General features: G+C 40.1%; 1 long non-coding RNA gene across 1 annotated transcript; it reads right to left on the reverse strand.

The window, feature by feature from the left end:
* Window positions 1-8,014: 8,014 nt before the first annotated feature.
* Window positions 8,015-9,795, reverse strand: LOC114920415 (uncharacterized). The gene is made up of 2 exons (XR_003808741.2): window positions 9,753-9,795; window positions 8,015-8,597 (listed from the first exon to the last, which is right to left on the reverse strand). It is a non-coding gene; the product is annotated as an uncharacterized lncRNA (long non-coding RNA).
* Between the last annotated feature and the right edge of the window lie 674 nt (window positions 9,796-10,469).

Below are 10,469 nucleotides of genomic sequence, written 5' to 3' on the forward strand. Positions count from 1 at the left end.
GTAACAAGGAAACAAACTTCACTATGAATGCAGCATGAAGCCTGGATGTATTGTAAAGAAAGCCAGCTGTTAAAGCATCTGTCTGCTGGGTTTTGTGGTGTGAAAATGGAAATGATCTAAAAACTGCATATGTTGATGTCTGAAGATGTTGGAGATGGTTTGTTTTGATACTCTGGAGAGATCACAGGGATATAAATGGCCGAGGAGGTTGACCTTGCTTGTCTTTCTTTCTGTGTTTGTGTTTGTGAACACTAAGATTTCCCACATTTTTTTCTCCAAAGGTAAATGACAAAAGGAGCAACAGTAGGATGAAGTTATAATTTTTTTTACATTTATATAAGAGAGCTGAACATCCTTGTTTATCGGAATAACCAAAATGTCTGATTGTGGCAGTACTTTATTGACTCCTTGTCTGAAATAGCACTGAAACCAGATCTTTGTCGATTGCCTTTTTTTCAGCAGAGGACACTCTGAAGGCATCAAACATACAGTGAGAAGTGAAAAAGTGTCACTTTGAGTGAAGATGAGAAAGCTGCCAGCTCTTAATCAGCAGATTCTCTCACTCCACTGCTCATCCAGGCGATATTTTCAGCACTGTGATCATCGAGCAGTCCACTCCGCATCTGTTATATCTTTCACACCAGCTTGTGACATGAGAAATGTGAATTTCTCCAAGCTGGAGATAACAAGCAGACGCTGCACTGACTACTGTTATTAGACATGTTCAGACTTTTTTTGAAGGATTCTATTTTTGGAGAAAGTTCTTGTTATGAACTCAATGGATGTGATCACACCACATCTGTTGTTGTGTCATCATGCTGCTGATGCTTGTTGGGTGTAAATAACACATTTTACAACCACTGGAAGTCTGTCATTACTTTGCATTGCTTATACTGTCTTAAATCGTTGCATGACTTAGATTTGTCCAAACCTGTTCTGGCAGCCTTTAGAGGAAACCGGATGTAATACAGAAAAAGTAAAATTCAGTTGAATGTAACCAGCTTCTTCATCAACTTAACAGCTGAATATAACATTCAATTTATTCCTGGTTGGAGTCATAAGGAAAGGGGACATGTCAGACTTATTCAAGCAGCAGAAGCCAGGATCTCGAGTAGACGGAGTTCCCCCAATCTTCAGCGAAATGATCGGTCACTACAACCAGCCGACGTCCCTCACGCCCACCACCAGCCTGCTCCGACCTCCACCTTAGTGGCAACAGGAATGCGAGGAACACAAAGAAGAAATCCTTCCTGCATGTCATCCCATCTCTCCCTATCCCATTTTTCTTTTGTAACATAACAATTACTTCGGTCTTTTACCTGATTTGTGTAAAGTGTCTCGAGATAACATCAGCGTCAACAGCCAAGGTCTTGAAGCGGCACTCAGTGAAACAGTTTACTATTAAAAAGAGAGAGTGGGGGGATTTATTATCAAACCTCGTAACACTACAGGCATATCTCATATAAGGGGGCCGATAGCATGGCGTTTATGTGCAGAGACTGTGATCTGATGACTCATCACAGAGGCCATGGGTTTGAATCCGACCTCGGCCCTTCTCTCTCCTCCCAACACTTCCTGTCTCTCTTCAGCTGTCCTGTCGATTAAACAAACAAAAAAAAGACTCCATCAGTGATACCAAGCCAATATATCAAACAGCAGGGCTTTAGATGTCTGAGCTCATTTTCAATATTTCTGTGACATGAAACTCCACAGACATCATGCAGTCAGACTCTGTGGTGTCGATATTACTTCATTCTTGCGCCCAGTTCTTGACAGACGTTATATAAAGAAGAATTACAGGTGGAGTCTGGACTGTGTGCTCCCTCTTGGAAAAATAAAATATGGTGCAGGTTGGAGCAGAACATCGACAGGTAGAGATGAAGGCCTGCCTGCTCTACCCTTCACAGAGCCAAAGCGATACAGGGGAATGTAATTTCAGCGGCGGATTATGATTGACAGGTTAGAAAAGGAATGATAGGCATGTCTTATCTTTATTTTTACGAGGAGTCGAGAGGAAGAGGGGGAGGACGAGGAGGAGGGAAGAAAACCAGAAGACTCATGAGTCATTAAAACACAGTAAATGGAGCTCTGATACATTCAGAATCATTTTTAAACTCAGTCCCCCTCCTTGCACGCATGGCACCGGAGATAATGCCAAATTGCATACATTTTAATGGGCTTGACAGCGAGGGATCAGAGAGTATTAATCCATAGCTTTGTTGCGCCACATCCTGCTAATGTGCCTCTTAACCAAGCTATTATTCCCTCACTCAGACACTGACAAATGGAAAATAAATGCAATGGAGATCGCTTCCATATTCACTTCATGGGAAGGCCGGTGTGTGAGTCTTCAGTGCTTAAAGGAGGAGTTTGGAATATTTAACCGAACGTAGAGCGTTACTTAGTGTAATTGCATCGTGCATTGCCATTGTTTACAGTCCAGCTGTAGCAACTTAAAGATGCAATAATGGAGTTGATGTTGAGATATTGGCGTCTGAGATTGGATTGTTAGCAGCAATTGCATACGTATAAATGCTCAAAGTCATTGCATGGAGTTTTATAAATTAGTTGCAAAAAGACTGATGGGGTGTTGCGTTGCTATGGAGTTTCTCCACATGGGCTGGTTTCCTGCCTACAAACAATGCTCACGGGAATGCTTAGTGGATTACAAATGAAAACCAAGAGCACCTCTGATCGCAAAATCTGACCCTATATGATGCCTAAATGATACTTTATTGAACAAATCAACTTTTGGGTTACTTTTTTGGAAAAAAATGGGTTATTTCACATTGGAATTAATAAACTTCCTGATCAACTTGAACTCCATTCAACCATGCACAACTTCTGAAATGCTTTGTCTTAATTTTACATGACACCTTATTGCTTAGAAAACATGTATGTTTATTCACCCTGGCTCTTTGGGCATATCACATATGGGAGACATACCATTTTAAGGAGTAACAAAAAGTAATTTATTGAACAAATGTCAAAATATTAAAATGATCAACTAAATACTTTTAATATAGGGTGTGAATATCAGTGTAGTTAGAAAATGTAGGGTGTACGTTGTAAAGTGTACAAAGCATAATATAAGATGAGGCCACGCTGCAGTCCTCACACCACTGGCTGCAAAGAAGAGATCAACAAATGAGTACAACTCCAACAATACGAACCAGAAGCAGCAGAGAGCTAGAATGGGCAACAGGGCCTTGATTATATAACCTGCATGGGAGCACCGGGCCCAGGTGTTGACACCGATTACCACCCTAATCTGTGATCAGGCACAAGCAAACAATACATACTTGGTGACACCAGGGGTCGCCACATTATCCTCAAGTGACAAAGTTGCCATCACATTTCGGCTGTCATCCTTTAAAGGGGAAGAAGGAAGGAGACGCAAATGTACTCCACAAAGGAAGGAGGTAAAGGTTGATCAGCAATAATGTATGTCTCTTCTATGTTAGACTGCTGTTTGTCCTACAAAAAAAAACACTGTAGTTGTTCATACCTTGAACAAAAAAATGGTTTTAACCAAAACTCTTAGCTTTTCTGAGTAGAAACTCTTCAGGTTTTTGAAAAATGTTGTGCTGCCAATGGGGACATCAATCGAAAAAAGGTCAAAGGTAGAGTAAGTTGTAGCATTGTTTGTTACAGCAGAACATTCTCCTCCTGAGCTCTTCACCTTCAGAAGTGCACACTCACTGCAGGACATAGTGTGTATGTTTACTGCTTAAGTATCTACACTACAAGCTAACAGCCGGTGTTTGGCGTCTGCCTGTCCAACACAAAGCAGGCCAACTCAGCGTCCCCGGGGTAAAAGCCAACAAGCTTCACCCTCACCCGTGGCGTTTTGCCTCACTACGATTATATTTTAATCGCTTTGCCGCTACATCCACATCGGTCATATTGGCTGCCGCTCAGAGTTAATTGTACTTTGTATAATAGACTTCATCCTTTTCTAATGTAATACCCTTTGATGGTAATTATGTGATTGTTCTTGTTCAGAGGACTTTGTTTTGATAAAATGTTTTCGGCCTAGAAACCTGAATTCCTCATTAGAAAGTATTTCACCAAAGAAAAAAAAGTCATTATGAATAAAAACTTTGACTTAATATTCAACATCCATTTGGGGAAACTCAACAGTTTTTAAGATATGTAAATGTTCTCCCTCACACTGACGTCGGACACTTGCATGCAGGTAGAGGAGACAAAAGGAAACTGATGGGACCAAACTGAGCTAGACAGACCTTCACAACAACAACAACAACAACAACAACAACAACAACAACAACATGATTTTGGAGCAGGTCACTGTGACCCTCCACAGAAACACTTCTTTAGTTTCTTTCTGCTGTTGTGCTACAAGCTGGTAACAAGCTGCCAATCAGCTGTTTGAAAAGATATCATAGAAACATGTTTTTCATAGTGATTCATGTGCAATACATATTTACTCCCAATAACAACTCCAGAGTTGATTTGGGCTTCGACTTATTCTCAAGCCTTTTTAAACTGACAGCTCTGCTTTCTGCGTTTATACTTCAATCATTCCGATTATTTATGAATTGATTCCCAGTTCGCACGGATTCCAAAGCACTAAAGGGAAAAAAGAATTAGGTAATGGTTAGAATAGAAAGTCAATGATGCACGCAACAGCTCCTGCAGTCGTCTTCCTCCATGTTGGCAAAAAAAAAAAAAAAAAGATGATAATCTCTCGCTTGATGTCTCTATTAAAAAAAAAACATTTTCCCAAAAGCAAGCGAGACATGAAGCGAAAGATCGAAGAGAGGCAGAGGAGAGAGGAAAACTTCCATAAACACGTGAAAGAAAAAGCTGGGCTCCCTGTGTTGCCACGCAGAGAGTAATCATAGATTATTAACATTTATATTGAAAGATGAAGCCCCATTAGAAAGCAGCTGGTAAATTACATTCGGTTAAGCCTCTGTGTGTGTGTTTGTGTGTATGTGTACTAGTGGAAAAAAAAAAAAGAAGTGGTTTATTGCAACATGGCAGACCCTAGCTCATTTGAGCAAGTCGATATGAACACCCGGGGGTAATTTACATGCAACTATTTATGAGGCCGACTCCACCAGCTCGCTACATTTGTTGGGCCCAACTGAGGAAAGTGCGGCTGACATGAATCTGCGAGAACAAAGACATCTTGTCATGTCTCTGTGTGCGTGTGTGTGTGTGTGTACAGCTGATGATGTGTTTGTGGGTTTTAGTTTATTATGTCAGTTCACTTGCAGATTCCCTGTAGTGGTGCTCGTATGTCTCACAGGGTCGCGGAGGCTCTTTGAAGCAGATGTGCAGCGTTTCTGTTTGTGTGAGTGTGAGAGCATGTTTGTTCAAGGAAGATGCTGGTTCTCAGGTGACTTGAGTAATTGATTTGATGCAGAGCTGCTCTCAATGCAGGAGATTTTACCGTTCTTTTACAGGAAAACAATGGATTTAGTTTTATCACATGTTAGTGTAGTTTGTTAGGAAGCACATTATGGATTCTTTTTCTAGCTGTTAACCAAGAACTACCTGCCTCTCTTTTGATCACGATAACTAAGCAGCCAAGCATTGCAATTGCTCTTGTACAGAATATAAGCATGAACACACGCGGCTGTGGCTCAGCGGTAGAGTTGGTCAATCTCAACCGGAAGGTCGGGGGTTTGATCCCCAGCTCCTTCAGCTTTTTTTTTCCCAGGATAAATGGGTGCACTAAGTACGATCAGACTTTGTGTACAGCGATTGCATGATTACTTCCAACCTGGCACGAATCAAGATTTGGCCCTGAATTTGAAATCAGAGCATTAAATATTTATCTTGACGTGTGCTACTGCCCTCTTGTGGAAGAGATCTTGATCTCAATGGGTTAGTTACCTGGTAAATAAAGAGGATTTTTTATTAGCCTCTTGTCTTTAAGTTACAAATCATCAAAAAACGAGAGTTCGAGCGACATTGAGACTGGAAACAAAAAGGTAACTTTTGGTTGGATCGCTGCCTCAGAAGGAAGAATTTTAAGGTCCTATTGTTTCCCCCTTGCTGAGTCCTTTCAGTGCATATTATAAGCTTTAAGATTAAATATTTATGATGTGTGCTTTGTGGCATTTTTTTTTTTGTTTTAAGATCTTATCAGGTCACAACAATAGACTGTTTTTCAGAGTTCTTTCTTTTCTGTTTTTCAGTGAGCTCAGCAGGTAAAGTCCCACAGCTGTCAGATCAGAGTCAAACCTCAAAAAACAAATGATATTAAGATGTAAATAACAATAGAAATTACATTAGACTGTATTTTTTTAAAGTTATTATTTGGGCAATTTTTTTTCCTTTGTTGGATAGGAAAGTTGAAGAGAGATGGGAGAGAGAGTGGGGGACGACGTGTAGAAAAAGGACCTGGTCTGACCTGAACCCACGGCCGCTGCAAAGAGGACTACAGCCTCTGCACACAGAGACCGTCAATAAACATGGATGATGCCTCAGTGACATCAACCATTGGTTACTGAAGTTGACTCTTGAACTCTTCAAGCATGTCAATGGTGGTCGCCATATAGAAGTGTTTTTTTCAAAATGTCTCTCGGTCAACCTGCCAACAGGCAGAGCTGGATCTGAGGCCTCGTGTCAGGTACACGCCTCATTATGAGTTACTCTCATCAGAAAGATAAAAGAGAACAAAGCTTTGTTTGATAATGGCACAGGGTTACAATGTCTTGCAGCATGTATGTGTGTCATTAATTATTGAGGAACCAAAATGAAGGAAACAATGAAATCATCAAGAAATACCTATGAAATCTAAAAAGAATCCGCTCCGCTGTCACGACCATTTTACGATTCAACCGATTGTGTGGCCTCTGCTGTCTCCTTTACACAGAGCCCCCCAGAATCACTGTCATCTGCTCCGTGGCTAAACAATGAAGGATGAGTTAGGCTTTAACCACACACACGGTCTCCGGTTACTCCAGAGGAAGTTCTGCATGCAGGAAGCAAATCTGCTGACAGTTCTCATCACCTGTGCTACTAAATTTCTATTAAGCTCTCCAGCAGACAGCATAGTGAGCTTTTAACAGAATTAAATAATTATTCTAAGATCCCGGCTTGGTAATGTCCTCTTCCGCCCCGGTCTGGCTGTCAGCCGCTTTAATTACTCTTGTTGCAATACCCATCAAGCTCCGACCAAGTCTGCACCATCAGGGTCCAGCTATATTCAATAGTGTTTAAAAGGGGAGAGTGTCTGTGTAAAAGGCTTTTTCTTCAGCTCCCTGCACTGAAAAGCATGGGTGCCATGATGTCTGTGTGAAATTGACAGTGTGTGCACCATATGCATTGCATATCTATTATGGATATATGGGAAAAACTCATTATGTGTGTATGTATATATTTTTGCATGGCTCCCTCATCTCTCTTTCCATTTTAAATATAATTTTTGTGCATAGTCTCAATCAGCACATATAATTTAACTTATCATGTTTTCCACTACGGCCACATGCTACACGAGATTAACATGTTGCTGTGTGTGACAATGATTGTGTGTGTGGACATTGGACGCCTTTTTTTTTTTTCTCATTGCATCCTCTTCATGCATAAATTGCCGGTCTCGGGTGGCAGCGAAGTGGTTATTTACCGTGTCTCGAAAGCAGAGGAGGCACAAGCACCCTTGTGTGAATGCATGTTCTTGTGTGTGTGTGTGTGCATCTAATCATTGTTTTAATGTGTGTCCTCTCTTGTACAGCAGTACTAAAGGGAGATATCTTTGAAGTACCTTTGTGTGATTTCATGTTTTTCTATGAATGCATTGCTTGCGCTGAAGGATAGCTTTGACTGATTTTTTGCCACAGTACCTGCGATAGAGTCGAGTCCCAATCTGCATACATGAATGTTAACAGCTGCATTTCATTGAAGCATTCTCAGGGGGCAGAGAGCGTGGGAGAGGGTTTCTTTTTCAAATAAAAACATTTTATCTTAAAGTTATGTTGGGCGGATGCTTGGAATAAAGTGCATTGCTCTCTAAATGTTATTTCTCAGACACTCACAATTCCATTTGCTGCATTGATTTATTTTTTTCCAAGACTGCATATGAATGAGAGAGAGGCTGAATCAGTGCTGGCACAGGATTGCCTGAAAAACCTTGTCAAAAAAAAAAAGTGACATGGACTTAAAACAAGAATTGATGCAACTAGAAGACAGGAAGCAACAGCAGGCTAAAATTGATATACACCCAGTTTAAAGAAGGAGCATTACTAAAGTTGTTTTTTTCCTTCACAGTCCAGTAAAAGTCAACAAACACAAGCACATCCCTTATGCAGGTGCTGAGTAGTAAAATAAAAAATAAAATAAAAAATCACTGGATATGATGCATAGACTCACAACACTATGGCTCCCCGCTCCCCCCTCCCCCCTTCTGTGCTATAAGCCCAGGAGGTCGTGTCCCGGCAGCAGAAGCCAGGCTCTCGAGCAGACTGAGCTCCTCCCAACCTTCAGCAAGGTGATCTGGCACTGCTACCACCTGACGTCCATGACGCCAAGCCAATACTATCGGACTGTATCGTCACCACAACCACCGCTGTCCTCTTTAATGCACGGCCTGCTCCGACCTCCACCTGAAGAACGCGGTCGGGCTGAAAAGGGGGGGGGGGGGGGGGGGGGGGGGGGGGGGTTTAATGCATATAGTACATGAATAAGTTCATCTTTTGGAGCCATAGTGTTGCAAGACTTTTATTCATCACACACTAAAAAAAACTAAAAAAAAACCTAGTTGTTATAACTTAAAGTTAGTGTCCGGGCTGCAGTAAAATTTGAAGTTAACTGAACTTAAAAAGATAAGTTGAGAATTATTTGTGATTATTCCAAAGAAACACAATTTTCTAGTCAAATAAACTTGACATCAAGTCAGTAGTACTTAAATCTTTAAGTACAAACAATTCAGTTCCTGTGAAATTATCTAGTTAAGGCAAAATGTTCTATCAATTTATTTTGACTTTCTCAAAAGTTTAATCCACCTAATGTATTGAGTTAAATGACTTCAATTTAAATTGAATATATATTCATATTTTAGTCAACTTAAATCAGTTTAGTTTAAATATTTTTAGTGGTTCTCTTTGCTTTTGTGGAAACTTTCAACTTCCTTTCAAATAACATTTAAAAAAAAGGTATCATGTTATTTATTTTATCATAGAAACCAACCGACTTCAGTTCTTCAACCTTTAATAGCAGATCAGATGCACATCTAAACATTCACACATGTTTTTACCTAAAGTACTGTGTTGGCTTGTTGGTAAAAACATTTCCACCAAGAATGTGAAACAGTTATCTTTCTTTTGCTGCATTTACCATTTATCTGTCACTTTTCTCAGCATTTTCAGATGCAATAAACTTATAAAATCAGGTAATTTACACATTTAATGAGGTAATCTTTGGTAAAACAAACACTTCAGAAAAGATTTGAGAGATTTCCAAATATTTCTTGGCAGCTTTCAGAAAACAAGAGAACTTAACCTAAGATTGTAACAAAGTGGGTGAGAAGCTCATTTCTTACTCATCACTTGTCACATAAATCTTCATTTGATATCAAACCACATTATTAATTACAGTCGTGTATTTGCTTGTGTAACATTGCAGCACTATACTACCCCTGGTTTGTTTGTGTTAGCATTAAGTTACAGTTCACATCAGAGTATAAATTAACTTAAAGCAAACACACAGTCTTGATTCAGTTCAGTCATTTAGTTTCTGGAATTGTAAAATGTCATTGTTTGTCTCTTATCCATACGTACCTCTGTTTGTTCAGTTTCCCATGTGGTCCCATGCAGCTAAAAAGGGATAGCCCAGCACTTCCTGGGTATTTATCAGATTGATGATGTCATTGCTGACATCACTGGGGCAGACCATCTGAAGGGGTTTTTTTCTTCTGAGAAATGTTTTCTTTCTAATAATTTCTTTCATGTTTAAGTTACTGGTAGAATGTAATTTCAATATTTAAAGTTCATTTAGTTGAGTAAATGATCTGAGGATAATTTAAAGGTTTATTTAGATTTCTTTGCTTGAAGAGAAAAGTGTAAACCCACTATTTGAGTTATGCTGCACCCAGCGGCGGCCATTTTGTTAATGGGGCCGTCTATAAAGCCAGGAGACATTTGTTCTTGCATGAGGAGAGGTGAGGATGTCCTGTTTTTAACCTTGCCTTTTGATGGTTCGTTCCGTGTATCTAGCGCCGTGAAATGGTGATGTGGAGCGACGTTGAGCTTTTCACAAACGAGGATACCAACACTGTCTGTCTCTGCGGTGTGTCAGGGGAGGAGAACCGGCTTGTACCAGGTGGACACACTGGTCAAAATCTCCACTGCCATTGAGGTAATGCATATCAATATTAACAAGACTTGTAGTGAGACTTTATGGGGCATCTTTTCCTTCAGCGTTTTAAAATAATACTGTTACACCCAAATGTTTTATTTATGTTTTTTTTTTTTACTTTTACATACTCTATTAATCCC

Source organism: Labrus bergylta, chromosome 15 (assembly GCF_963930695.1).
Source record: "Labrus bergylta chromosome 15, fLabBer1.1, whole genome shotgun sequence".
NCBI classification, from domain to species: Eukaryota; Metazoa; Chordata; class Actinopteri; order Labriformes; family Labridae; genus Labrus; species Labrus bergylta.